The following is a 24292-nucleotide window of genomic DNA, read 5'->3' on the forward strand; positions in this document are numbered from 1 at the left end:
CGACGGTCAATAAAAACAGACCCGACCCGTCATATGCAGGCCAGCCAGCACAATCGCCAATTCTCTCACCGTATGTTGCTGATCCCCGGCACAGTGTAATAAGTAGAGACACGCTTGATTCCTATCCGTCTTCCCGGGTCCCTTTTCGACACACACCAGCCACACACCCGATCGGACCGGGATGGCACGACCCCGCAGCGTCGATTCCTTTAGCAATGGAACTTATTTTATGGTTGGCATTTTCGACTTTTGGCTGCTTGGGTACTGCTGCTGCTGCTGAAGGCGGCGTTGGTTAGGGTGGTTCGAAGGAGTTTTTTTGTGGCATTCAAAATGCATTTCTTCCACATTTGATAGCTGGGTAAAATTATAAAATTTATTTGAGCTTTCAATTAACAGTTTTCAATTTTTTCCACCATACAAAATCTTTTTTCCTTTTCAATATTAAAAATCGATAATATAAATCTCTGCCCAACGGGATATACCAAATAATAAAGAAAATATTGAAATACAGAACTTTTTAATAGTTTTGATTCCAATACTACTAACTTTTACATTTTGATATACCAACCAATTTCAATTGAAGTGAGCTAGAATTTAAGGAACAGGAAATACAGTAAATATCTGGTTTTGTCAGTGTCACATGAAAATCTGTTGGTTGGGCTTTACGTACCAAGTCAAATTCGAATAATTACTTTCTTGAACATTTATTCAAATATTAAAAATGCAAAATATTCAAATTGAATATGAGACTATGATTACTAAAGGTAATAAAGAGGAATATGTTAACAGCTTTTGGTTTAATAAAAAGAAAAAAAATGTCCTGATTTTGTCACATACCCAATGAAGCTGAATGAAGGATACTAGTGACAAACAGTCTCATAATATATAACTGTAAGTCATATCTTTTTAAAAAGTTACAACTTTAACATGACTGACTATGAAAACATACAAGGGATGCCCTCAAAGCAGAGCTCTGTCACCATAACTGTGGGCATTTGTTGTAGACGAGCTATTGAAATAATCAGAATCCGACTCTAACTTAATGACAGGGCTAAGCTAGTGCCGGATTGACATAATTTGTGTTTCTGGGCAAACCTGTAATCCTACGTGATGTCGCGCAAGAAAATATGAGACTATGATTACTAAAGGTAATAAAGAGCAACATGTTAACAGCTTTTGGTTTAATAAAAAGAAAAAAAATCTCCCGATTTTGTCCCATACCCAATGAAGGTGAATGAAGGATACTAGTGACAAACAGTCTCTTAATATATAACTGTAAGTCATATCTTTTTAAAAGGGTACAACTTTAACATGACTGTGACTATGGAAACATACACGGGATGCCCTCAAAGCAGTGCTGTGTCACCATAACTGTGGGCATTTGTTGTAGACGAGCTATTGAAATAAGCAGAATCCGGCTCTAACTTAATGACAGGGCTAAGCTAGTGCCGGATTGACATAATTTGTGTTTCTGGGCAAACCTGTAATCCAGCGTGACGTCGCGCAAGAAAATGAGTTAAATTTTAAGCTGATGAGAACTAGTGAAATCGAAACATTTAGTTTGGCTTAGCAAGTCAATATTATATTTCTCCTCAGAGGAGAAAAACGTAGCTAAAATTATTTTTTGCTCGCTAAGTATAAAATTGCGCGTTAGGAGCATAAAACCTAAAACTAAATTAATCAACGGGATGGAAGTTAACACAGGCGAATGCTATGTTGCCATCTGCTCACGATTATGATATCTAATTCCCTTCGACGATAGAATCGCATCGACCACCGTCAGCCAAGCTACTGTGACAAAATACCTTGGTATCTCTCTTGATCTTAACTGAGGCTTTCCGAATGTTTGTCTGCAACCGTCGCAAGGGCTTTCCCAATGCTGGAATTTATTCGTAGTAACTTTCAATCATTTGTGGAGGTTTACTGCCTAAAGCTTCCATCGTTCGCAGTATCCTTGAATATGCATTGCCAATATGCAGTGCCGCCGAGTGGGGAGGGGGGACGGGGTGTTTCCCACCGGGCCCGGAGTTGTGGAAGGGGCCCGAACTTTGAACAGAAGGGATGATTCTAACGAATGATATTTCAATAACAATTTTTTTGAAAATGTGTTTCGATTTCGTCTCATCAAAATCAGACACTAGCTTAGTGACAGTTACAGAGAAAATAGCATAGTGCAGATTGTATTGGCTTGCTAAGCCAAAGCAAGTTACTATTTCATAATAAGAAGCTTTATAAGAATTTCTTTTCTTGTGGGACATTATTCAGGACAAGGGATTTGCTCAGAAACACAAACAGTGTTTTCGTTTTTTGGAACCAGCGTCAATCCCGCGCTGGCTCAGCTCTGTCGCAAAGTTAGTGTCGGATTCTGATGAGACGAAACGCAAATTCCATTTAGAAAGAACAAGAAAATCCACTAAGAAAACGATTCATAGTAATTTCTCGTGTTCACTTAAAAAATATTATTTGAATACGAGAACCCGAAACTTTCTCGACCAAAATATTTTTTTTCCGGTATTATGGAATTTCGTCCAATAAATTTTATATTCTTCATATAATCTAAAGTTTCTCTTCATTACATTTTTTTTCTCTTGTTCGATTGTTTCATAGCTGAATTTTCTGCATTTTTTGTTGATTCTTTTTCCATTTCATCCAGGTTTTTAGTCTTTTTTCCGTGTATTCTTGTTTCATATTTTGTTTTATATATTTCTTCATGTTTTACCTTTTATATTACCATATTACCATTCTTCCTGTTTTTTCAAATTTGTCCAATTTATACTTGTCCTATTTTTTCGATTTATTTCATCTTCTCATGTTTTTTTTTAGTTTTTGGGTTTTATCTATCGTTTTATTTGTTTTTTTATTCATCCGTGATTTCATTAAATTCATTTCGCAAAATTTTATTCCTTACGATTATTTTAGGGGTTTTTTCATATTTTTGAATAAACCTTTTTTAGTATTTTCTCCATCCGAACTTCCTCCACATTTTTTATTTTTGTTCTTTTTTTTAAATAATATATAATTTCCTTTCAGTTTTTTAATTCGCTCTGATTTTTTTTGTTCTCCATTTATCAGATTTAAAAATTATGCATTTCTTTTGTGTGGATTTTTTACAAAATTTTTCAATTTTTTTTGATTGTTGTGTTCCATTGCTTTGAGCACTTTTCTTTTTTGTCCATTTAAACAATTTTGAATATTATGTTTTCCATTTTCAATTTGAACCCGTTATTTTATTTTGATCTTTTTGTAATTTGTGCATGTTTTCTGTTTTCCATTTTATCTAATTTAAAGGTTTACTTCATATGAATTTATTTTTCATTCCCCCTTTTTATTTTTTCTAGTTTTCTCTTTTTTTCTTTATTGTAGTATAGCTATTTTTCCCATTTCGCCTAACATTTCCATTTTCAGCTATTTATACCATGTTTTCTATGATTTCACTATTGTCTGTTTTTAGGATCTTTTTACTTGTTCCTGTATTCTTTTGTTCCTTCAATCCGTCCTTTCCATCCAATTGTTTCCATTTAATTCTATTTTTATTATTTCATTGCACTTATTTAGTTCAAAATTGTTCATTAAAAAAATTATTTATCTATTTTTTATATTTCAAAGTTAAACAGTTCAAGCAAAAACAATTATTCGTCATTTCTTCTATTTTGAAATATTTTTAACAGTTTTCCCGTTTTCTTGTTTTTATTCTCTCCATTTTTTTTATTTTGTACCAAATTTTAATATTTTAATCATTTTGTATTAATTTTATTTGTACGTCTAATTCAGTGGATCCATTACGTGCATTTCTATATTTGTTTACTTTTCTGTAGCTTTGTTTTTATTTTTTTGTTATGTTAATTTTTTCCATTTGTCGTTTTTTCTATTTTCCATACTTATGATATTTTATTTATTTTTTCGTTTACCTTTTTTCATTATTTTAACCATTTTGCCAATATTTTTCTATTTCTTAAATTTTAGTCCAATTTCCTTTTTTATTTTCTTCGTCGAATTTGATTGTTTCATTTACTCAATCTGTTTTATGTTGCTATTTACTCATTTTTTTACAAGCTTTCAAATTTCAAGTTTTCCATTTTCGGTTTGATTTGGACCGCTTTGGATTTTTTAAATTTTGGATACTGGTAGGTTTTGACTATTTGCTTTCTAGTTTTGTTCTATTTTATCTACTTATTATGTTTTTCTTATTTTCTATTTTTTTTGTTTTTCGTTCTTTAAATTCGACCTCCATTGAATATTCGTTTTGCTTTTTTGAATTTATTGTGTTTCTATTTTGCTACTGCAATTTGCAATAGGTTATTATTGAGTTTAAAAAAAACTGTACTAAATACATAAATAAGGGACTCGCTAAAATCAGTTTTTCCCTGAAACCAAAGAGAATCAGCTACACTTTCGGGTAAATGAGATGCTGTATCTTCAGAGACTGACAATGTTGTAGCGCACCGACTTGTCCGAAAGTGTTTTTCTTTAATGAATTCCGGGTGAAATTCAGAATTGTCTGAGCTTCGAACCAATTGTTTCCCATAAAATCCAACAATTTTACTACTTTTTTTGTCTCATCTGACCAGAAGATGTTTTGCTATATTGTTTGGAATTTTCAGAACCAACCCACTTTAGTTGTTCTTTGGCGAACTATAGTCGAGTTACTGGCTTAGATGTTTACTGGTCTAGTAGGACTTCCTTGGGTCTCCTACCAAGAAGTTTATGCGCCACAAGCCTCCTCTGGAGAGTTCTGTCTGGGTGACACTGGTTATTTCAGATCATGCGTGATCTTCGACACTGGTTTGAATGTATCCATTGTGAAAAGTTGTTTGATATAAGCATAATTTACGGCGGTAGTTTTCCTGAGCATCACGCGTCGCCTGGTTTCGCATCACGACGAACACAAACATGTTGTCGGCATTTTCGGAACACGAGAGCAATATCTCGCTGCGATTTTCCTTCAAATTAGTTATGAAATATATGCGTTTCGTCTTCGTTTCATCAGAATACGACACTAACTTAGTGACAGGACTAGGTTTCGAACTTCGTTCACTAGTTTGTTTTATCAAAATTTGTCCCATTTTCAAAAATAATATCTTCGACCCTTCAGTACCGTCTTTACACATGAGCACATTAGATTATGGCTAAGGGATTTTAAGGGCCCCGCAATTAGGATGGATATGAAACCATTCGACGTTTTATCAATTCTTGTTTGGCAAGCGATTCGCGGGTGTGGAAAAATGGTTCTGCTCTTCGTCACATCTGAAACCGTCAATGGACAAATCTACCAGGACGAATGCCTCCCAAAGTGACTTCTACTCTGTTTGAGCTCTCGCAAACGCTCATAACTGTTTTTATCGTATTTGATAACTTCACTATACGTGGATCATCTTAAACAAAACTAATCTACTCCAAAAAAGTTAGAAGTGCATGAGAAAGTGTTATTGAAGGTATTTACACAAATTTACCCTACCGTTGTACTTAACTTGGTTAAAGGAATCAAGGCCATTTCATCATTATTTATGTACTACATTTCCATCGGACTTTTGGCAACCTATATTGTATGTCCAATTTCGATTACTCTTATTTTTTTACTAAAAATAGGATTACATGTTATTCCCATTCACAGAAGACTGAACACAAACAGAAAAAAACCATCAGAAAATTTTAATTCTGGAATCTGCCTGATTTGGCTCAAATTTGGAGTAGAGTTTTTAATATCACTCTCAATTCAATTATAGGGATCCCTTAGTTCAATAGTGTTGTTTTAGAGGCCCCGAATGGTCTTAATACTTTTCTCGATAAACTGATAACTAATTCGCTAAAATAGGCTTTTAACGCAATATTAGATGTTTCTTCTAAGGGTCGTCAAACGGTTAGACAACATAGTTCTCACAAGTCTCCTATCTCATGTCTCCACGCGAGTCAAAGTCTATTGATGATATTTGGCCCATCAACCGGGACGACTGGGTGCTATCAGCCTTCTGTTTCTGTCGATAGTTGCAGAATGAGAGGGTGCGACCACATCTAGTCGAGAAAATAGTACAATAAAAATGAATAGCTGATCGGAAATCAGTCCAGAATTCGTTGCGCCTGTTTTTATGAATCTAATTTCAAGTTCCGTTATTGCTAACAAGACCGTGTATTAATTTAACAACACTTTTTGGGGGTGGGCGTAGCGTGTTGGTAAATCGATTGCCTTGTACGCAGCGCACTTGGGTTCGAGTCCCGTCCCCTAAACACACTTTGTGTTTCAATCGAATGACTGGTCAAACGTGATGTCCCGACGTGATGTGTCGTATCGGCATAAACAGAACTTCTGCTCGGACGGGACATCACGTTTGACCAGTCGTTCGATTGAAACACAAAGTGGGCTTTAGTTTTAGAGATTTAGCGTCGAACCGGCGCTAAACTATTCCGACAAAAAGTTAGTGTCGGTTTCTGATGAGACGAAGTCCAAACGCACCCATGACTTTATTTAGTTAGGATTTGTGCCCTTCGCGTACAAAGACTGGTTTCACTAAAAAGTTTCGCCCTGGTGAGAAATTTTGGTGTTTACCCAATTTTTCTCCTTAGGGGTGAAATATAGCATAGTGCATTAAATAAGGTTATTAGGTATTACGAATTGTACAATGTTCATTGTAAAACCGAAATTTCAGACACCTCCCGAAAGTCTATGGCTTGTATCTTTTATTGAGATTGGCAAATTACAAATCACTGTTAGAAAGTTGAGGCGAAGAAGAAAAATTAACCCAAAAAATGAATTTCAATTGGCTAAACTCTCAGTTTTGTGGGTTTCGTCAAAAACCTTGTTTTTTAAAGAAACCCAGTTTTTAGTGCGAAAATCAGTAATGTATATTTTGAAAACCAACCATTATACATTAATTGTCCTGTACATAGAGAATCGGCTGCGAAATCTGTCTAAGCAGGTCAAATTTAATTGCGGAATACAGTAATGTTTCGATTATATCACTATGCGTTTATATCAATACTCGTTTATATCACCCTCGATTATATCACGGTTTTGTCTCGATTATATCACGCTTTTTGAAAAACAGACAAGGCACACTACGTTTTGATCCAATTAAGCCACATGTTGTCAACTCCGCTAGCGAATGACGGATCCCAATAGTGGCATGTCTGTAATAATATACGTACATGGAACTATTGAGATCCAGAGCTACAGGTCCAAAGCCCTGGTAAAGGAGGATGGTTGTGATGATCCGGGCCGAGATCACCACGTAAAGCAAGGTAGGGCATAACCCCAATTCCAAGGCGTGAAGCGACCCGTGCCGAGGGATGAGTGATCGAGAGGGTGAAAAAGATGCTCGATCGTTAACGGAGCCTGTGGGGTACCTGGGCAACCCCCACAGTAAGCGTCCCTTACCACGCTAATGCGGAGCTCTGGCGTGGCGGACATATATTTCTCGCGCTACTCGTGGGAATTTTCATGGAGCAAAATAAAAATAATAAAAATAAACAGACGGAGGTGCCAAACCCCTTCGCAAGAGGTGGTTTGGCGAGGTCTCCCCCCCGTGGGGAGAGTAGTGGAACGATGAGTGCTGTACTCGAAAGCACCAGTGACCCCCCAGCAGCGGTAGGCAATACCCCTACCAATGCATCGGAGGGGCCAATAGCTGCGATGCGCAAAGTAGCGAAGCAACTCGATGCTATAATCGACTTCGCTAGCGCAAAGCAGAACATAGCCAAGGAGTTGAAGTTGAGCCTTCTGGAGCTCCGGAAAGCTGTTCGTGTCGCAAGACAGGAACAGCAGGCATATGTTGAGAGGGTGGAATGTCGGGAGAGGCCCGACAGAGAAACCCAGACAGTGGCCTCCAATAGGGAGGAAAGAGAGAAGGTTAATAGAGGTTCACAGACAGTGGCCTTTACCTTCTATGGAGCAGCCACGTCGATCGGAGCGGCGACCGAGTTCCCCTCGAAGGGAAAGGGAAAGGGCAATCGCAAGACGGCATCGAATGCGAAGCGCCCTAGGAAGTCGCCAGGAGAGGGTGCCAAAACCGACACCACTCGGCGTGCAACCGTCAAGGTCAAACGCCGCCTGGGTGAGGTAAGCGAGGGCGAGAGTTACCTCGCTGTGGAGAGCGATGGTACCAGCAACCCGACACGACCGGGGCAGGGGGGCTCAAACCCCTGGACGCTGGTTACCAAGAAGAAGCCGGCACCGAAACCGGAGGTACCGCGGCCTGCGAGGAAGGCCAAGGACAGAGGCGAAGCCTTGTGGTTAAAAACCGACAAGGACAAATACGCCGATGTCCTTAAATCGATGAAGGCGGCCGAAAGCCTCTCGGCCCTTGGGCAGGATGTGCGTAGCGTAAGACGCACCAACACGGGAGAGATGCTCCTGGTGCTGAAGCGAGGCGCACAATCAAGTGCAATATATAAGGCCTTGGCTCAAGAGGTCCTTGGCGAGGGCGCCCAAATCAGGTCGCTAGGTGCGGAATCAACTCTCCAGTGCAAGCACTTGGACGAGTTCACGACCGCAGAAGACGTCGTCGCAGCCGTCAAGGAGCAATGCGGCGTCACAATCGAGCGGGCCTCTGTGCGATTGAGGGACGGACCCTCTGGCACCCAAGTAGCCTACCTCAGGCTACTGAATGCGGATGCCAAAAAGGTAACCGAGAAAGGGAAGCTGAAGATCGGCTGGTCGGTATGCCCTATTAGTATACCCCAGCCGCCTTCAGTGGACAGGTGCTATTGGTGCCTAGAATCCGGCCATAAAGCTTATGAATGCAAAGGCTTAGACAGGAGTAAGCTATGTCGTCGATGCGGCGAGGAGGGGCATAAAGAGCGGGGGTGCACTAAGGCATATAAGTGCCTTATCTGCACCTCTAAGAAGCAAGCCCATAAACATGCTATGGGCGGACCTTCGTGTCCCTTCGGCGAGTTAAATAAGAAGAAGCCGTGAGAGTCACACAGCTAAATCTTAACCATTGTGCAGCAGCCCAACAGCTGCTGTGGCAGTCGGTCTCGGAGTCGAGGACAGATGTCGCCCTCTTATCAGACCCGTACAGCATCCCTGCCGGCAACGGCAATTGGGTGTCGGACGGGTCTGGAATGGTGGCAATCTGTACAACGGGAAGGTTCCCGGTTCAAGAGGTAATACACCCCTCCGCCGAGGGTGTGGCGATTGCCAAGATCAATGGTGTGTTCTATTGCAGCTGCTACGCCCCTCCAAGGTGGCCAATAGAACAGTTCTACCAGATGATCGACAGGCTCTCGTCGGACCTCGTGGGCCGGAAACCGGTAGTAATAGCGGGAGACTTCAACGCTTGGGCAGTGGAGTGGGGCAGCCGCTGTACAAATAGCAGGGGTCAAGCGCTAATGGAAGCGTTTGCGAAACTCGATACTGTGCTAGCTAATGATGGCTCCGCTAGTACATTCCGTAGAAACGGAGTGGAGGCGTGGATTGATTTGACCTTTGCCAGCCCGAGTCTGGCTCCAGGCATGGAATGGAGGGTAGACGAAGGCTACACCCATAGTGATCATTTAGCAATCCGCTTTAAGATCAACTATGGTGTGCAGCATCCGAGGGCGGGAGATCCCTGTCAGGTACACGGGTGGAAGTCCAATCACTTCGACAGCGAAGCTTTCACCGCGGCCCTGGGACTGGAGGCCAACACCGACAGTCTAAGCGGGGATGCGCTGGTAGCTGTTCTATCACGCGCGTGCGACGCCACTATGCCGAGAAAAACACTGCCAAGAAACGGTAGATGCCCGGTATACTGGTGGAGTGCCGAGATTGCAGCTCTACGGTCAGCCTGTCTCAGAGCTAGACGTAGGATGCAAAGAGCTCGCACCGAGGATGCAAGAGAGAACCGCCGTGAAGTGTTTCGAGCTGCGAAATTAGCCCTTAACAAGGCTATTAAAAGCAGCAAGAGAGCGTGTTTCGACAACCTGTGTGAGAGTGCCAACGCGAATCCGTGGGGTGACGCCTACCGGATTGTGATGGCCAAGACCAAAGGGGGCTCCTCACCCCCAGAACGGTCTCCGGACCGGTTGGCAACGATTATCGAAGTACTCTTCCCGTCTCGAGCCACAAGCCCCTGGCCACCTGCACTACGAGACAGTGCGGGCACGGTCGAAATGGTGGCTCCAGTGACGAACGAAGAACTACTCGCAGTGGCTAAATCCCTAGCAATGAACAAAGCTCCAGGGCCGGATGGAGTCCCGAACAACGCTCTCAAGGCAGCGATCATAGCGAACCCGAACATGTTCAGGCTAGCTATGCAGAGATGCCTTGACGAGTGCCGTTTCCCCGATAGATGGAAAAGGCAGAAACTGGTGCTGTTGCCGAAGCCCGGGAAGCCGCCAGGCGACCCATCGGCGTACAGACCAATCTGTCTGATAGACACGACTGGCAAACTGCTTGAGAGGATCATCCTCAACAGGCTCACCCCGTACGCGGAAGGTACGGACGGTCTGTCAAGCAACCAGTTTGGCTTTCGGAAGGGTAAGTCCACAGTGGACGCTCTCAACTCAGTGATAAATACTGCCGAGATAGCGATCCAACGAAAAAGGCGAGGTATTCGATACTGTGCGTTAGTGACACTTGACGTGAAGAATGCATTCAACAGCGCAAGCTGGGATGCCATCGCGCTCTCGTTACACCGGCTTAGCCTACCGGTGGGTCTGTACCGGATCCTGGAAAGTTACTTCCAAAACCGCGTACTGCTATACGAGACCGATGCCGGTCAGAAAAGGGTTCCGATTACCGCCGGAGTCCCGCAGGGCTCGATCCTAGGCCCGGTGCTATGGAACCTCATGTATGACGGGGTTCTGAGACTGAAGTTCCCTCCTGGGGTCAAGATCGTCGGCTTTGCCGACGACGTAACCTTGGAGGTCTACGGGGAGTCAATTCCTGAGGTAGAACTAACCGCAGAACACGCGATTAGCACGGTGGAGGAATGGATGAGCGCGAGAGGCCTGGAGCTCGCTCATCATAAGACGGAGGTAGTTATCGTCAACAACCGCAAGTCGGCACAACATGCAGTTATCCATGTGGGAGAAGTCGCGATCACTTCACAGCGAAGTTTGAAGTCTCTCGGAGTCATTATAGACGACAAGCTGACCTTCGGCAGCCATGTCGACTATACGTGCAAGAGAGCGTCGACTGCTGTTGCGGCACTATCGAGAATGATGTCCAACAGCTCAAAGGTGTGCGCCAGTAGACGTAGGTTACTGGCAGGCGTTGCCGTATCTATCCTCAGGTACGGCGGCCCGTCATGGTCAAGAGCACTGAGGGTAACCAGTTACCTACAGAAACTGGAGAGCACCTACCGCGTGATGTGCCTCAGAGTGATATCTGCCTACCGCACGGTATCACACGATGCATCCTGCGTGATAGCGAGCATGATGCCAGTCGGGCTGGTCATTCGGGAAGATGAGGAGTGCTTTGAGCTACGTGGAAATAGGGGAGCCCGCGAGCGCACCAGGGTGACCTCGGTCGCCAGATGGCAGCGTGAGTGGGACAACTCCTCGAAAGGTAGGTGGACCCACCGGCTGATACCTAGCATATCGAGCTGGGTGGGAAGACCCCATGGGGAAGTTCACTTCCACCTGACACAATTCCTGTCAGGCCATGGCTGTTTCCGTCAGTACCTCCACAGGTTCGGACACGCGGAGGTCCCAGTCTGCCCGGACTGCCCAGGTGTAGATGAAACTGCCGAACACATACTGTTCGTATGTCATCGGTTCGACGTCGAAAGAAGAGCAATGCTTGACGTCTGTGGCTGGGACACAACCCCGGATACCCTTATCCAGCGGATGTGTCAAACGGTGGAGAAGTGGAACGCAGTCTCGGCTGCTACCATCCAGATTGCCAGTAGGCTACAGGTAATCTGGCGAACCGAGCAACAGACGGCGGGCACGGCTAACTAGTGATTGGTTAGTTGGAGCGAAAAAGGCCAAGCGCAAAATAAGAGAGTGAATGGTCTGTTCATGCCGAGGTAGGTTGGCGCAGCGAATGGCAACCGCGTAAGGGGTAAACCCAGCCACCCCGAAGCAAGACAGAAGAGTGAGTGTATAGGCGTATAAGTGGACTGCCTCATGCCAAGACGGGAGGGTCGTAGCGTAGTATGTTGGAACTAAGCTATCGATGCCTCATGGCGTGGCAGAGGAGTGAAAGGGTGAGCATCCAAGTCAGTCTCACACTGCATGTTAAGGGTGAGCATAAAAGTCAGCCTCACAGGTTGGTAGCAAGCAAGGAATGAAAAAGGTGAGCACAAAAGTCAGCCTCGCATGGTATGTCAGAAGTGGGGCCTAAGAAAAATGTCCCACATGGGATGCCAGAGGGAGTGACAAAGGTACAATAGAGTGGCACGATTGAGAGTGAATCAGGTGATAGGGTGAGCACCCAAGTCAGCCTCACATGTATGGGTAGGGCGAGCACAAAAGTAAGCCTAGCAAGGAATGAGTAAGGTGAGCACACAAGTCAGCCTCGCATGGAACGTAAAAGGTGAGCACAAAAGTCAGCCTCATGTGGGAGTGTTTGAGAGCGAATCAAAGTGTGATTGAGAGAGCACCCAAGTAAGCCTCATACAGGATGTATGATCGCGCGAGTGAGAGTGAATGAGTACACTTAGTACAGCCATCCCCCCAGAAGTAATACCGAGAGGTAGTTCCTGGGAGGAATGATGGCGGAGCCCAATGGAGTTTAGTCGGTATTAATGGCTGGTCACCATTCGAGTCCGACACGCCCCCAGTGCATCCCGTGTGGTAGATTGGACCCTACCGTTAGCACGTGTACTGGGCTAGGACATAAAGGTCTTCTCCATTGTAAAAAAAAAAAAAAAAAAAAAAAAGCCACATGTTGTGTCCTGGCACTTTAAGGATTTTTTCACAATTGATTTGCTTATTTACATGTAGAGTAATGAACCTATTATTGGGTTTCGGACCATTTCGTTAAGGGTTTATATATGATGAGGTCTCTCAAAAAGTTGAGCTTTTTTATTTTTTTATCTTTATGTATAGATTCTTAAGAAAGCATCTGAAATTTTTATAGAGGTCTAAACAGTAGAAGCAAAGTTATAGCACTGTTCAATGAACAGTGTTCATCTTGTCCCTTTATATGAACGGAGGGCGTGGCGCGAAACTTTAAACGTGAATTATCTTGAAATCATGTTTAACAAAAACGTTGTTGCAATGTCTAGGAGTGCCGAAATATCTTTCGGTCAATTTTAATTCTAGTTTTCAATTCCTATTTGCCGTGTCCTTGAGGGGCCGTCTGGTGTATTGGGTAAACAAATCGATTTCTGTTTTATTCGGTTAATTGTTAGTTATCCGCAGGAAAATCTAACAAAATAATGAGAAAACCAAAAGGCGCACGATATTGTAGGTATGCCGAGATATGCATTTTCTCTTGAATTGCTTTCCTTTTCTTTTGAAAGGACAACATCAACAATTGGAGATGGGACTATTTCTATGGATGTTGAAACAACGAGAACTGAATCGTTGCCTCTTCGAATACACTGATTTTAATAGTCATAATATTTGTCCAATACCTTAACGTGCCTGATTCCTTCAAGTTTAGCTTTGGGAGGTTCAACAACTTTATGAAACAGTCAAGTGAAGCTGTATGGGGAAAAATTATCCGCTGATGCCATATCGTTTGACCCAACGCGTTGAACAAAGATGGCAGACGCTACTCTAACCAACGGCTTCAAGTGTGATAATAGAAACATGGCAAAAATAGGCTCATTACCCATTATGATTTTTTCTTTTTGACTAGCTTTAACTTTTTATTACTTTTTGTTCATAGAAATACATGGGTTAATGCTTGAATGCAATTTTTTGTTTTGTTTTGAATATATCACGCTTTAAATATATCACGCTAAAATACAGACCGACCGTGATATAATCGAAACATTACTGTATAGTAGAATGTTTTGGCTCTTTATAAATCCTAAGTACAGAAAATATAGAAGAGTTTACAACCGTGAGATATTTGCGTCGATAACAATAATGATTTTGAAAACCTTATCAAAGAGAACCACCCCAACGCAAGCATGCAAATCGTTCTCCTCGCATCACATTTCGCATTCTCTCTTTCCTCCATCATCACTCCACCACACGCAAATGATGAGTTGATACCGCACGAACGATGCTGCTAACCGAATGGCGTCGCAAGCTGATAGTAGAAGCCGCATTTGCTGTACCAGAGCGAATACGGGAGAGCATTCTGGGATGCAGAAAGAGAAAGAGAGAGAGAGAGAGATCGCGAACGATCGAGGAAAAAGCAGTTTGCCAATTTCTTCAACGCGTCACGCGAGGAACGCGTCCAGCTTAACGAATTTGCGGGTGCGTAAGCCAAATGAAATAAGAGAGATACTGCGAGTGGGAGAGATGATCGGCTACAAAAGATGACTCGCTCACGATTTTAAGCTTCAACGCAGTTCGAACGTGGTTGGTGCTACCGGGCGAACTAATGGATAACCCCGTGTACGGTCGTAGAAAAGAAAATGTAGAAGGATCAGATCAAAACGAAACTAGCAAGAACACACGTAGAGGTACCCTCTATCAGGCAGGGCTGGATGGGAACGGATTTGCTGGTTGTCTGTACGACTGGTACGTACATATAAAGGCTCGTTTACAACCATTGACCTAAGCGGAATTGAATGGGCGCTTGCAAGGAAAATAAAAAATGAAAATAAAAAAAAAACAGATGAAGAAACGGTCTTTGAGCAGGGTGTTGACTCTTGCTGTGCGGTCATTTGTTCGAATTCGTTGAAGGTTTCCCAAGTCAATACACACAGCGCACGTCACGTGCTGGCTGGAGGGCTGCACTTTTGGCTTCGAATCGTTGCAGCTAGCTAATTGTGCTGCAACGACAAATTAGTAGGCGCTGCTAGCGCCACCTCAAAAAATGGTCATGGTGAGGCTAGAACTCAGTTGCTCTGGGTGAGGGGCTGGCTTAGTGCACCGCTCCAAATCAGCACATTTGAACATGTTCATTTTATTTATTTTTGGCATCAATAAACAAAAACACAAGCTAATGGTCTTTGACAGTGTTTTCCTTTGTCTGCTTCTCTGAACCGAACAGCTGTTCGACAAAGATTTGCGCAAGAAATACGTGGCATCCTGACTTGGCAGCAGATAAATTCGCTTGGCTCGGAATTATTCTGTTCTTTATTTCCGATTTTTTTGTTCTGTCGTCATCAACAGGAGGACGAATGTAGGTGAGTGATTTTTTTTTTTCGTTGTTATTTACTTGTTATGGTCTTACGTCCCCAATCCGCGCAGTAGCAGCTTCTCAGTTCCTTCTCGGAATGCATGCATCCATGTTATGGGTAAATATTTTAGCATGTGCACTTTACTGCGTCATTCCGAAGTGCTTACTTGGCAGAAAAAAGCGCAGCGGTGCAGAGACAGCAGGACGGGTACGAAAACAGATCTTCTTGTCGTGATGATGACAAAGTTTCCGTCCCCGAATCGAGGGATGGAGGAAGGCAGACAGACTACTTAACGAAGCCAACGGTAGATTAATGGCGAACTAGGCGTGTTTTGAAATTGTTGAAAAATAGCAACCAGTTCTGAAAACAGTTTTCATTTTATTTTTATTTTCTCTCGATCATGTCCTCAATAAAACGTAGCAAACCGGGACTCAAAATAGCTAATGACAGACCGCGAATGATTCAATCAAAACAAATTACCGCCAGATTCCCATCAGTAAATATGCGCCCCGAGACTGAGGGCAAGTCATGCGCCTGACGATGGGTGAAGAGAGTTTGCGAACCTGAACCTCATTTCGCGGTAGTGCGAATGATTTGCCATTTACTTAAGCCGAAGCTGTTTTTGGCTGCCATCCATAAATTCTGTTTTACCAAAAATACAAAATAAAAACAATTTCTGTTCGTTGAAACCAAAGCAATTACAAACTTGCTGATTGAAGCCCGGATACCTAGGCTATGGACGCCCCCTTCCAGTACCGAACCGATGAAACGAACTGTACAACTCTTTTGCATGGTAATCGGCATGGCCTACTCGATCGATCGATGGTGTGATTTTAATCTTCAATCCATGAAGCCACGGTGCTGCAACTTTCGGCCGGCAGGCCTCGTTCGTCTCCGGGGGGTGGCTAACTCTAACTCTATAATTTGCAACCCGAACCGGACAAGTAGTGGCAGGCAGGCATTCCTCGACACGTGAAATGTTTTGCCAATAAGTGGAAGCGTAGGTAATTGCGCGAACATGACGCCCCCCGGGGGACCGACGCGCGGGAGGAGTGGTGCGGGTGGTGATTGATTCGTGCGCTGCCGTGCTCGTCGTTGTTTGCTGCGTTGTTGGTTCTCTTCCGGGACGTTACAAGCGAGGTAGCTGCTCAGATAGGAGGTTGATTAGTGCGGCTAACGATGTGCTTGATGTAAGTGCACGGTGAAAGCGTTTCGGTGGATTCTGTCAATTCAGCCAACTTTGTTGAGAATAAGTGGCGCAATCGGCACATATTTCCCCGTCAAACTAAAACCGCTTGTCCTCGGCGACGCCACCCAGCGGAGAGCAATAACCGTCAAAACTTATGGGATCAACATTCCTCGCGTGCAGTATTTTATCGCACATATGCATTAGCTGTAAACGACCTAAAGTGCACAAACATTCCAGCTTACACCCGCAGCCGGAGCCGACTTAACCTCAATCTCTTCCAGATGTTACCACGTACCCCGAACACGGTCAGCGGGGTTTTAGGAGCAGATTCCAGTCCGTCCCTCCGCCACCATGGTTGCGAGCGCGAAGGAGGCTGCCTGCGCGCGATCTGTTACTATTATTATTATTATTTCCGATCGCACAGCGCATTTCTCGCAACGCCATCTATCAACACGAATTAACATGTCCCCAAAGGGCGGCCTGCGGTGGCAATGGCAGGCTCGCCTTGCTTGGGAATGAAATAGCAATCGGAGTTTCCTTGGAAAATACATTTTAAATAAGCTGCGGAGCATTGGCGAAAAACGGTTATTCATTCTAAAAAAGGGGAGCTCGGCCCGGTAATCTGTACGACGGGATTGCGTGATGCCGACCACGGTTGGGCGCACTTTTAGCAGAGGGGCACTAATCGCAAACGGGTAAAGCCAGTTTGGTGTGGCTGTTTTGAATAAAGGCGAATGTCGGGGACAATTCAGCGGCTAATGAAGGCGATTCGCTGGGTTTCGTTTGACAGTATTTATGGGGAGCCGGTCAGCGATTCGAGATCTAGGATTAAGAAAAATTGGAATGGGTATAATCCCGAGAATTTGAAAGTGATCGCGACTATTCTAATCTACGTTTCGTCTCTGTCGGTCACATTTTTGAGGGGTTTGCATTTTGTATATTATCTCAATGCTATCAAAATCAATCAAATGCAGCTTCTAAGTAGTCAAAAAACGTTAGACGTTAATAAAAAAGATCAAAATCGAAAATATATCTAAAGTAAAATCAAGAAAAAAAATTATCTGATACAGTTCAGTCCTTTTTTGCATCACACAAACTAGCTCACGTTTCTGATACAGTTAACTGACAGGAATTAAAAAAGAAAACCAAAATCGGTAAATAAAAGCAACAAAAATGTGTTGAATGTGGGATTTTATCACAAAAATAAACCCTGACCACATTAAAATTTAGAAAAAATAGATCAAGTCGAAAATAGCAAAAAAACATAAACAAGTAGTCTTATTGGGGAATCAAATATTTGAATCTTTCAAGTAATGAAATTGGAGGTAAGAAATTCCATAAAAAATCCTGAAAAGGGGGGCGGTATGTTGGTGGTTCGATGGACAACAGTAGAAGTTATAGTGAGCAGCTCTACTCACTTTAATGTCTTCGAAAACGGCAGCAAAATATGAAAGATGCAATTTGTAGACAGACAATTTCTTTTATGCCTTACCACCGTGCAAAGTCATCCAGAAGGGTGGAGTCAACAATAAATAACTGTACCCGCTCACCATTCGAAGTGTTGGCAACCAACCAAGGTGCAGATAATAATTGCTTAGACAAGATCCATTTTACTCTGTATCTTCTAGTAGATCTCAATTTTTGTATTTCTTGTCTCTTCTAAATCTACGGATTTTTTTAAAATTGTATAAGCCCTACATTTTTGTATCTTTCGATTTTTCTGCACTTTTTGTACCGCTTTCTTTTGTAAAATTTCTTTGTTACTGTGATTTTGTATTTTATTTACACTTTTCTTTGTGTAGTTCTTCAATTTTCTATTTTTTTTTATTTCTATAATTTTTTTTTTCATTGTTTTTAGAATTTTTATTCTCTGTTATCTTAATTATCTATAATTTTGTGGTTTCTGTATTCATATATTTTTGTATTTAATGTTTTGTTTTGAATTTTCTGTATCTTTGCTGAAATTCTTCAATTAATGTATACTTTGCAATTTTTGGTATTTACTGAATTTTATTCATGTTTAGTATTCTGTGTAATCTATATTTTATTTCGTTTTCATTAGTTTTTATATTTTCTGTATTTTAGTTTTTTTTGCAATAGTTTCTACATGATTTTATATTTGTTTTGATTTTGGTTTTTTCGTGTTTGATTTGAACGTGCCACATTTTTGAAATTTATTAATTATTTTTACAAAAATATTTTGGGTATTTTTAGTTTTTTGGATTTTAAAAATTTGTACCCTATATTTTCAGAATTTTTTTTATTTTTTCGTTCTCTTTTATTGGTATTGTTTCCATTTTTTGTGTTTTTAGCATTTCATTTATTATCTGAATTTTCTATATTTTCTGTTTATTTAAATATACACGGCTTTCTCAGTCCTAATAATCTAGGCAAACGATTTTATTTTAGATTGCCGACGTTTCGGCCGTTTTTGGTGGCCTTTTTCAAGGGAAAATCTAGTCTTGTCGTTTTTGTCGGACAAGACTAGATTTTACCTTGAAGAGGGCCACCAAAAACAGCCGAAACGTCGGGTAATCTAAATAAAATCGCTTGCCTAGATTATTAAGACTGAGAAAGCCGTCAACTACCTGTGAATATTCCGTAACCAGTCGACAAACACCCAATCATGTTTGAATATATTTTCTATATGGCATTTTCTACATTATTTCTATTCTTTTCTGCTTTTTTAAATTTCTGCATGATTTGTATTTTTGTGATTTTTTTTCAGATTAAGAATTGTTCGCGGTTTATCCAACATTTTTTACGACCCGTACTAGTACTGTCGGCATTTTTGATGTTTTCAGTATTTCCCGCGCCACATTTTTTCATCGATTTTTTTTTAAATAGGCGACTATTTGAAGGGTACTTTACACAAAATAATACTGACTAGCTCTGACGTTAGCTGTAGTATTTGAGGATCAACGTTTTAGCAGTTCAGGTTTTTATTCACAAACAGAAAACACAATGCACTGTCAGCATTCTTCTCATATTTTTATTACTTCCATATATATTGTTTTTTTATTATTTATTTTTTCCACCTTCGAACATTTCTATATTTTTCGTGTTTTTACTCCTCTTCGTGCGTTCTAAATTTATCATTAGTTTTTTTCCGCACTTTATTTATTTTTTCCATTTTCTTCATTTTCCTTTGTTTTACTTTCTTAACATTCTTCATATTGTACGGCTCCATACATCGTCTTCAATGAGCCGTATATCATTGCAGTACCTACAACTCATGTAAGAACAAAAATACGACAGTTATTGCATTATCCTGGACCCACTGCTTGTCGCTACGCGTAATAATTTCAGTGTGCTGGCTATTGGGGTGGAGATATCTGATGCAGCATTTATTATCTGATTGGCTGTCTGTAGTTTAGCAGCGGTTTCACAGGGGTGGTTTTCCGATCGGGTAAACATAGCAGAGAGATTTCAAAACTACGTCACACGCTGCTACTTGTTATAATTTTCTGTTATTTTAACTACTAACGCGACCAGATTTTCAACATAGTTTACTACGAAATTTGCAATCTGTTATAATTTTGTTATTGCATATTTTCCTTAGCTACCTTAGCAGGCATGATTTTTTGCATGCAATTAAAAGAAATTAATTTCACCAACTTCATTGATTTCATGAATTTCATGATATTCATGAAATTCATGAAATTCACGAATGAACAGAATTGAACAGAAATGAACAGAAACTAACAGAAATTGACGGAATAAACGGAATGAAAAGAATAAACAGAATGAGCTTAATGAACCGAATACACTGAATGAACTAAATAAATTGAATGAACTGAATAAACTGAATAAACAACTGGATGAACTTGATGAACTGGATGAATTTGAAGAACTGGAAGAACTGGACAAACCGACGAACTGGACAAACTAAACAAACTGGATGAACTGGATAATCTGGATGAGCTGGATGAACTGAATGCGCTGAAAAAACAACTGGATGAACTTGATGAACGGGACGAACTGGATGAACTGGAAGAACTGGACGAATTGAACAAACTAGACAAACTGGACAAACTAAACAAACTGGATGAACTAGATGAACTGAATGCACTGAAAAAAACAACTGGATGAACGGGACGAGCTGGATGAACTGGACGAACTGGACAAACTGGATGAACTGAATGAAATGAGTAAAATGGATGTAATGAAGGAGTCTACTACCGTCAGCTTGGTCATTACTGAGCTAAATGAGGCGGCAGTACACTCAAATGGTGTGCAGAGCACTTGGGACGTTGTTCCGGCACAATTGGATTGTTTGAAGGGACTAATTAAACAAATAACATAGATGTCCGATCATTTGGCCGAATGCTATTTTACTGAGTGCCGCCACCTGGCCGAAAGGGCCAATCAATCGAATGGGATATTTGGTCGAATGTCGTTTGTCCGAATGCTATTTGGCCGAATTCCGGTGTAACTGATTACCGTTTGGCTGAACGCCATTTTGTTGAATGTCATTAGGCCGATTAGTTTCGATCTAAGAAATATTTGACCGAAAGTAATACTCACGAAAATGCTCATTCAATCTGAGTAACCGTAATTGGGAAATACTTGTAATTAGAATATTTGTTATTATTGATCTAAACATTTTGTGAATATTTTCCTTGTTTTTACCATGAGCTGTTTTTCTCTACACTTCGTCTATATCTGTCTATAGGAATATTGAGCAAGATTTTCCATATCCTACATAGAGCTCGTAAGATCTTTAGTTTTCAGGGAGAGAGAAGCATTGACAGACATGCATTCATTTCGGGTTTATAAGCAGAATGTTTTAAAGAAATTGACAAAGGGGGACTATCATATGAATGGTAAAAATCATACCGAGTGTTTGCAAGTGGTTCAAAAAAGTTACCATATTAAAAGCTGATTTTTTTGAAAATTTTGAAATAAATATGTAGTTTTTTTTCATTTGGGATATTTTAACGCGCCAAGTTGACATGTTCTTTCAGTTAGCGATTTTCATCATGCTGATCCTTTTTTATATCGATTATACTTTTTTAACCTTAGGGTCATTCGCCTACTTTTCGGATTAGAAAAATCTCTAGAAAATTTTGTAATTCTATGTGCGGGGTTGGGAATCGAACCTGGGTGAGCTGCGTACAAGGCAATCGATTTACCAACTACGCCATGCCCGCCCCCGATTATGGTGGTCTAGTTAAAGGTATTATGAAGCTCTTGAATGTGAACTAAAAGAATAAAACAAATCTTTTTCACTAAGCTAAGAAACAATATTGTTTATTGATTTTTAACCAAAAAATTGCAAAAAACTGGCATTTAATCCAATTGCTTTTGGTTAACTTTCATTCGGTCAAATGATTGTTTCGGTCAAATGACTCAGTTTCGGTCAAATGACTCAGTTTCGGTCGAATGACTCTGTTTCGGTCAAATGACTCAGTTTCGGTCAAATGATTCAGTTTCGGTCAAATGACTCAGTTTCGGTCAAATGACTCAGTTTCGGTCAAATGACTCAGTTTCGGTCAAATGACTCAGTTTCGGTCAAATGACTCAGTTTCGGTCAAATGACTCAGTTTCAGTCAAATAACTCAGTTTCGGCATTTGGTCATTTAATCGAATTGCTTTTGGTCAACTTGCATTCGGTCAAATGACCGTTTCGGTCAAATGACTCAGTTTCGGTCGAATGACTCTGTTTCGGTCAAATGACTCAGTTTTGGTCAAATGATTCAGTTTCGGTCAAATGACTCAGTTTCGGTCAAATGACTCAGTTTCGGTCAAATGACTCAGGTTCGGTCAAATGACTCAGATTTGGTCAAATGGCTCAGTTTCAGTCAAATGACTCAGTTTTGGTCAAATAACTCAGTGTCAGTCAAATGACTCAGTTTCGGTCAAGGGACTCAGTTTCGGTAAAATGACTCAGTTTCAGTCAAATAACTCAGTTTCGGTCAAAGGACTCAGTTTCGGTAAAATGACTCAGTTTCAGTGAAATACTTCAGTTTCGGTAAAATGACTCAGTTTCAGTCAAATGACTGTTTCGGTCAAATAACTCAGTTTCGGTCAAATGACTCAGTTTCGGTAAAATGATTTAGTTTCGGACAAATGACTCAGTTTCGGTTAAATGACTCAGTTTCGGTAAAAGGACTCAGTTTCGGTCAAATGACTCAGTTTCGGTCAAATGAGTCAGTTACACACAAATGAGTCAGTTACGCACAAATGAGTCAGTTACGCACAAATGACTCAGTTTCGGTCAAAAGATTCAGTTTCGGTTTTTTAATGAGTGTAAATTTTAACACATAAAAAATAAGAAAAAAATAAATAAAAACCAATAAAAAAATAAGTACCACTAAACCAATAAAAAACACAAAGTGAAATTGATTAGGTAAATGAAAATAGTAAAATAAATTAAATTAAATGTAACAAAAAATATAAAAAGTTAAATATAAAAGTACCTTAAACAAACTACGGCAAATAGTAAAAATGTTTACTGGAGGTATACATCCATTTGGATTAGGTGAATATTTACAATCTTTTAGAATTTATCTTGTTTTACAATTTATGCATTGCTTGCAGTATGTGTCTTTTTAACCATGCAAATCCCACTGATCACAACAAAAAACCTTAATCTCGGAGCGAAGCAGGTGTTAGCTCTACCTATTTTCCAATTACCCATTAGAGAACGACAGAAATCTAGCGGTACATTCGGAGATCAATTTCATGTAGGCAAGCCACACTCAGTACGCAAGTCAAATTTATATGTGAGTATCATAATTAAACTTTCAATTCCTTGCCACGAATAAGTAAGCGGGGAATTGACGCGTATTCAATGCATCGTATAAATTTACTTGATTGGGTAGAGGAGGTAGGATTATGCTAGTTATCATCGTTTTAACTGCTACATACTGTTGTTTTTGTTATATATATAGGCCGATATCTTGCTCTTCATTACTGTGTGCTCACATTCCCAAAATTTTATGTACATGAAATTATTTCCAACGGTAAACTTGAAATTTCATTTTCCGTTTACTCTAAACTCTTTATTTGTAAGTATGCAATTCTGGACCAATGGACTGGTGGTATCCAACGGGGAAAAACAATTAAAAATGGTGAGTGAAGCTAAGAAATCATGTGAAAAAATTCCCCCAAAGGCGAGATTCGAACTCGCAAGCTTTGAGACTCCAGCACAATGCACTAACCCTTATGTCCTACATAAGGTATTGGCACTTAAGTCAAAAACCAAAAAATTGAATTATTAATTCTTGACATTGCTACATTTAATTTTGATTTTTATTAATCTTCCATTTTTTTTTAAATTTCATTCAAATATATTTTTTTACAATTTTTACATTACATATTAGCATTTTTTAATTTTAGTATTTTTAGCATAGTTTTTGTTTTCCGATGCCGTTCTAACGAAATATTAATTTTACAAACCGCAATGTTTATTAGACTAACTCGCCAATGTACATTCTGAATATCAACGGCTTCAGATTACTCCGTTGCGGGGTACTAACCGTTTTACCCTCAAAATAACGGAAATAACTATTTGATTAGTATCCTCTATATTTGCACCGAACCAATGACGAGTGCATCCCTCGCCTTATGACTCAAATCCAATGGACCAAACCAATAGCGATACCAACTCCATTCTGACTCATGCAGGCCGCCGACGCCGCCGTCGCCAACCAGTTCATATTTGAATTTTGATTTATCGAACTGACGCGCGGCGCGCACTGATTCAACCATCAACCACGAAACGAGACAGATAGGTTCCAGATCCATGTTGCAGTACACGGTCCGCCTCGCTCGCGAGCCAGCACCGTTTCAAACAGCTCAGACAGCTAAAACTCGATCGAGATGCTAGGGATATGTTTTCCTAAACCGTGCTCAACTTGAGTGATTAATTTATTACCTTTAAACACCGAGTGAGTGAGTGAGTGACGGTCGTGTTGGTTGCTTTGTT

General features: G+C 40.9%; 1 protein-coding gene across 7 annotated transcripts in view; it reads right to left on the reverse strand.

Moving 5' to 3' along the window:
• The window catches only part of LOC131677221 (tensin-1), a 659813-nt gene that overhangs the window by 291022 nt on the left and 344499 nt on the right, over positions 1-24292 (reverse strand). The gene's annotated exons all lie outside the window — the stretch shown is intronic.

Source organism: Topomyia yanbarensis, chromosome 1 (assembly GCF_030247195.1).
Source record: "Topomyia yanbarensis strain Yona2022 chromosome 1, ASM3024719v1, whole genome shotgun sequence".
In the NCBI taxonomy this organism is placed as follows: Eukaryota; Metazoa; Arthropoda; class Insecta; order Diptera; family Culicidae; genus Topomyia; species Topomyia yanbarensis.